This window comes from Sinocyclocheilus grahami, unplaced genomic scaffold, assembly GCF_001515645.1.
Source record: "Sinocyclocheilus grahami isolate Dianchi unplaced genomic scaffold, SAMN03320097.WGS_v1.1 scaffold17.1, whole genome shotgun sequence".
NCBI lineage: Eukaryota > Metazoa > Chordata > Actinopteri > Cypriniformes > Cyprinidae > Sinocyclocheilus > Sinocyclocheilus grahami.
Genome location: NW_015505196.1, coordinates 2,447,454 through 2,454,259, shown reverse-complemented (window position 1 = coordinate 2,454,259; position 6,806 = coordinate 2,447,454).

Genomic DNA, 6,806 nt, shown 5'->3' with positions numbered 1-6,806 from the left:
TTTCTTTTTTAACATATTTTTAAAATGTATTTCTGTGCTGGCAAAGCTGCAATCATTCTAATACGTTGATTTTGTAGTAATTTATTAACAATGGTTCTTATTGTTATCAATGTTCAAAACAGTTTTTTCTGCTTGATATTTTAGCGAAAATCATGATACTTTTTTTTTTCTTTTGGATCCATTGATAAATAGAAAATTCAATAATCTAAAACAGAACTCTTATGTAAGATTAAAATGTCTTTACTGTTACTTTTGATGAATTTATTGTGTACTTACTGAAAAGTATTTTTTTCTCTCTCTCTCTCTTACTTACCCCAAACTTTTGGTAATGTATCATGGTTTCATTAAAAAACATTAAGCAGCACAATTATGATAATAAAATGTTTCCTGATCATCATGTGACACTGAAGACTGGAGTAATGGCTGCTGAAAATTCAGCTCTGCCATCAAAACAGTTATTTTAAGATGTAAAAAATATTTCACAATATTACTATATTTACTGTATTTTTGATAAAATAAATTTAGCCTTGGTAAAAAAAATAATCACACATACATTGTTCAGTAATATAATAAAACAATACAATTCGTGTATGTGTGCAAATTCTAAAACAACCAACAACAACAAAAAAAACTTTATTTATAATTCCATTCATATGCAAGACATGCTAGAAAACATGATGAGTTTCACACATCTGCTTACGAGGCTGTTTCAAGAATCATTGACTGATACCCACTCAGTCCCCGAGGATATTTGGGCCTCTTATAGATTCACTGTATATGAGTGAGGGTTTGTTTTTACTGATAAAAAAGCACCAATCAGATCTAATTACACAATATTTCTCTGACTCAGGCTGCTCGGCTCACATCCCGTCACGTTCGTAATGTGACTCACTCCCTCCGTCCCATGTGGAACAGCTTTACATGTGGTTTTCATAACTCAACACCTTTAGAGAAATAACCCGTGTGATCTGTTAGGAAGCCAAAGTGACAGCTAACAAAAATTGACAGTTTTTGTCTTCATGAGGAAATGATTAGCATTCACTGAGCTGCCTTGAGGGTGTAATTGACCACTGGAGTGTGTGTAGTAAGAGAGCGAGGGGGACACGTCAACGCCGTGGTCAGCGGTGTTATTCACAGCGGGGGCTGGCTGTTGTGATTAGCATGTGGAGTTATCTGGTTCCTGCACAATGGGAGGTGGCTATGCAGGTGAGCTGATATATCATCCATTGCTATGGAAGAGGACATCTACCTTTAATGAAACAGGCTTTCTTTTTCTCTTTTCTAAATTTTGATGTGACAAATGGAGACGGGTTTACGAATGAAGCAGACGCTTTGTGCCCGTCTGTCCTTAGAGTCTCATCTGTAAAGGTCACCTTTCAAATGTTTCACCACCATTTCCATTCCCCTGTCAGACTCAATCACAAAATTCAACAACTCCATTTTGGGATTGTTACTATGAGTAATAATAACAAAAAAAGATTGAAAAATGAGTGAGATTTTATTTATACAATTGTCATTCAGCTGCTCATCAATGTTGTTATCTTCAACCTGTCAAGATGCTGTTTTGAACTGAATGGTGCATATTAATAAAGTTTCATTCATATCATTTCAATTCCTTCTTATCAGTCATCAATGGAGCACAAAACGCTGGCCTTTAAAAGAATAATGCTATTGAAATGATTTTACCTCTGCTTACAAGCTCAATTGGATGGCTTTTAGAGCCAAAAAAAATGCTTTCTAAGCTAGGCCACATTTCACAAAACCACTTTTACAATTATTGGTAACACTTTACATTAAGACCTTTTTAAAAACCGAAATGAAGAAAGTACTCTTTGTGATTGGTTTTCGGTCCTTTGTATTAAACTATACATACATGCATGATGCTGTTTTGTTTCTATTTGTTTAAGCAACTTTAATTATATAAGGTTTATAAACATTATTTTAAACATTATGCACTTTTTTCAAAGATAGTCATGTTATTTTATTATGCTTTGAAGAAACGTGCACAATATGTTGTTTGATGCGCCCCCTTGTGGCCTCAGGAGAGAAGCCAAAAGCTTTTTTCCCCCTAACTGAAATTAATATAATTCGAATATTGATAATATTTAAGTACAAAATTCAAATTTATTTTTTCAGCCATTTTGACAGCCCTAATGGCAATATAGTTTTACAGAATTTATTAACCTTTGTTAATGTTAGTTCATGAAATGTTTGTGTTCAGTTAACAGAGCTAATGTTAACATACAACTTTTGATCTTAATCTTTGATTAAGATTAACATTAAATCAATAAATGTTGTAGAAGTATTGCTAATTGTTAGTTCATGTTAACAAATATTACCAAATTAAAACAATTAACAATACTTCTACAACATTTATTATGATCTTTAATAATGTTAATCTTAACGTTTAATAAATACATTATAAACACATTTTTAAGATCAAAAGTGACATTTCATTACATTACATTAACAAAGGTTAATACATTCTGTAAAACTATATTGCCAATGTTAGTTCATGTTAGTTAATGCATGTTAACAAATGAGACCTTATTGTAAAATGCTACCTGATTATTAGATCTATATATGCCTAATCTTAAAATAAGACCAAAAGCGAGGAAGAAAAAAAATAAATAAATAAAATAAAAGCCACCTATACAGTGAACTGTACTGAAAACTATACTGTCAAGTAACTGGGCCAATTATGTTACTGCTACTTTCCAACCTGAGCCCACAGCCATTGTGTGGCCAAAACTGTGTCCATGAGAGGCTTAACTGTTGACAAAAAACACCAAAAAAAAAAATATATATATTTTTCTCTTTATCAACTACTACAGTAAGACTACAGCTCAACTTTGTCTCTAAAGTAAACAATTACTCATTCTAAGTTCTCTGGACTGGACCCAAGGCTCAAGGGATTTGTACGCTGTCTGCCGAACAATGAGAGGAGATATGCTTTAAAACTGTCAGGATTTGAGCGTGAAAGACTAGTTTGATCGAGAACTGAGGCTGGAGGATAACAGTAAGACTCAAGGTAGGGAGTGCAATCGCTGTGGATTTTCATATTAAAATCCTCATACTATTATGTTATTTCTCTAACTAGGCAATTAGTTGTCTGTGGGTATGTTTATTGTTTGGCGCATTTCCGTATACAACACTATGACAAAAGGGCCTATTTTAAAGCAGTCACCATAAAAATGCATTGATGTTACTAACAAAAATACTAAATGGAGCTTGCGGCGATACTAATAATAACAATATCAATAGTGTGCGCAACAGAAGCACCAAGACAACAAATATGATCTGTTTTATGCTCAGCGGACATCATTTTTCTTCTCCAAATGCATTATGTGGAGAACGAGTGCGGCTGATTGCATTTGAAACGTATTATGGGACATCTGTCTAAATCTGAGATGATGTAATTATATAATTGAACATGTGGAGCTCTTTCCTGGAATATGGTTATTGGTAGTTGGCACGGGCCGAGAATGGCCGACCACAGCCGTTACGAGAGGAGAGAGAGAACGAGAGAGAGAATGTTCCAGAACATGATGTCGGCTGCTTAAAAAAAAATGCTTGGGAACTCTACAGTGTGCTTAGACAGCTATCTTTTAGAAATCATCCTTATGGAATCACATCCTGCCTTTGTGCTACAACACTGCCATACATAAATAAACCAGAATCTCTTGGACTGAGACTAGTACTGATAGAAATTTGTTTACAACATCATAGATATATGTATATATCAAGTCAGCCTAACTGATCTTTTTAACCTTCTAGTGGTTTTTAACATCATAATAAATGTCCTTCATCAAAAGAGAACTTGACATAATACGCTGCTGAAGAGGAGACTTGCACGTCGCGTAACTACATACATAAATCCGCCCGTTTTTCATCAAGCACAGATGAATTATTTGTCTAAAACTGTGTGCACAGCTGTCAGTGCACACAATAGCTATTCTGGTAAGTTTGTGTCAAGCACACACACATATGCACACTTCTTGGTGGGGTGCAACACAGAAGCAGGTGCCGTAGAAGTTAGTGCTAAGCCTGCTCAGACCATTCATCAGACCTGTTATTCATGAGCTTGTCTGCACTCCACATGCTAAAGAGAAGAAACATGTCAGGCAACTGCCAAACAGAGTGTTCACCTGCACACCTGCACTGCACTCTGCACGATTGGCCCTATCAGTATTCATGCATCTAACTACAGCTGTTTCAGCCCACAGCCATGAAAAATGGTGCGGCAAAATATTTTATGCATAGACATGTTGATTGCAGGCAAAGCTTTTTACTGGTGTGTGTCTGTTTAACACATTGAACACACGTATAGGGCGAAAGAAAAGTGTTTTAAGGTGCTTTTGTGTGTATAAATTAATTTTTTATGATCTTTTTATATTCTTTGGCATTGATAAAAGGACAGCTCAGAAAATGAGAAAATAAAAAATTCCGAGAAGCCCCTCCAGCTAATGTGTGAATATATAAGATGAATAAAAAATGACCATAGACACTGATGAGTGGATGCTCCCTCATCGTGATTCTCTATTAGTTACCTTTGAGAACAAAGAGAGAGTCACATTAGGTCACAGAAAGTGAACTCTAAGAAGTTCTCTTTTTGTCATAAAGCACGGATCTGCACAGAGAGAGAGAGAGAGAGAGAGAGAGAATTAAATGTTAGTGGTCCATCAAGTGTCCAAAATTACACGTGAACACATGTGCATTTAATTCACCGCAAAAATTTCAATTCTGTAATCATTTACTGACTCTCGTGTTGTTCCAAACCAGTATGACTTTTTTCCATGACGCACAAAAGGGGGAATTATTCATTTATTTATTTACTTACTTCTTTTGAAAAATACTGATGCTCTTTGCAATGCAATTAGAGTTAATGAAGCTTCTGACTTTCATAAATGACAGCACCATAAAATCAAATGTAGACATTACCAGCCAATAGTTTGAATTGAAATAAAAAAGTATTTTTAAATGTAATTTATTACTGTGATGGCAAAGCTGAAAGTTTAGCAGTCATTACTCCAGTCTCCAGTGTCACATGATCCTTCCGAAATTGATTGACTGATTGATTATTGATTTTCAGTTATTATTGGTGCTCAATTAATAAAAATGGTTGTTACTATCAATGTTGAAACCTGTTTTGCTGCTTAATATTTTTGTGGAAACCTTTTTTTTAATAATTTTCTTTTTGTAATTTGTTATTCAGCATTTATTTGAAATAGATAAAAATCTTTCATAATGTTTTAAATATCTTTACTGTCACTTTTGATCAATTTAATGCAGCCTTGCTGAATAAAAGTAGTCATTGTTTTGATTACTGTCTATATCTATTATATATAGCAACTGTTTCCACAAAAACTATTAAGCAGCAAAAACTGTTTTCTTCTTCAACATTTCTTGATAAGAAAATCGGCCAATTAGAATGATTTCTGAAGGATCATGCGACACTGAAGACTGGAATAATGCCTGCTGAAAAATTTGCCCTGCAATCAGACTACATTACATTTTATAGTACACTACATTATAAAATATATTCAGATAAAAATATAACATTTATTTTTTGTCTTTATTTCTGTATTCTGCATTTTTGATCAAACAAATGCAGTCCTAATGAGTATAACAGACTTGTTTAAAAAAAGAAAGAAAAAATTATTCAAAACTTTTGATAGGTGGTGTAGAAGTATCACAAACAAATGACTCAGACACTGTATTCCAAGACCTCAACAACTTTGTGTAGCAAACACATTAAATGTAAGTCATTATTCACAGATTAGCACCTCCAGAGGGCTATTAACTGTTAGACCAATTTATTGAATATATTAGGAAAAAATGGGGTTGGACTTTTTGTTTTAAATAAACAACTTAAATTCAAAGACAACTATGTTTTGGCTTTACAACTTTACACAAGTTGTTTTAACTACTTTAATGTTACTTTATTGTCTTTTTTTGTCGTTCGACAGCCCCATTCTTCCTGCTAGTCACCAGGATATTTCTCGTTTTTTTGTTCCACTGAAGAAAAAATGTCATGGTTTTATAACGACATGAAGGTGAGAAACCAATGACGGAAATTGTGGGTGAGCTATCCCTTTTGCACATTTCCATCATGCTACATCTAAACAAGAGCACCATTGAAGTACAGGCAAGTAGATGACAACACCAGTCACCAGGATATTTCTCGTTTTTTTGTTCCACTGAAGAAAAAATGTCATGGTTTTATAACATGAAGGTGAGAAACCAATGACGGAAATTGTGGGTGAGCTATCCCTTTTGCACATTTCCATCATGCTACATCTAAACAAGAGCACCATTGAAGTACAGGCAAGTAGATGACAACACCAAAAAAAAATGGGCTAATCTGAGTTCAGGGAAATGGGGAGGCAATCCTATTCTTTCTTGTGAGGGGAGAAAAGAAAGAGGGGAACACTGACAATGGCATAGCTGATCAGAAACATTAGGCGCGGACCAAGCCTGGGCTCCCCGGCAGGTGGTCCGAGTCCAGAGCTCTTCGACGGCTCCTCTTAATCCCCTTTCAGCCAGGCTTCTCTTTCTGCCCCTGACCCCACGCTGCGATGAAGTTATCACCCAATGCAGCCCGGCTCTCTGGCCGCTTCAAAAAAACACTGCGGCTTTTATCGAACGCCCATTTATCTGCATGAAAGCCGTGCAATTTGCCCAATAATATCTCCACTCCATACGGAAAAAAGAAAGAAAAACTGGCCCATTCAAAGCAGAGAAAACATAATTCAAAACCTCTTTCTTTTTGAATTTGAAGGAAGAGTCTAACAATATGTACTATT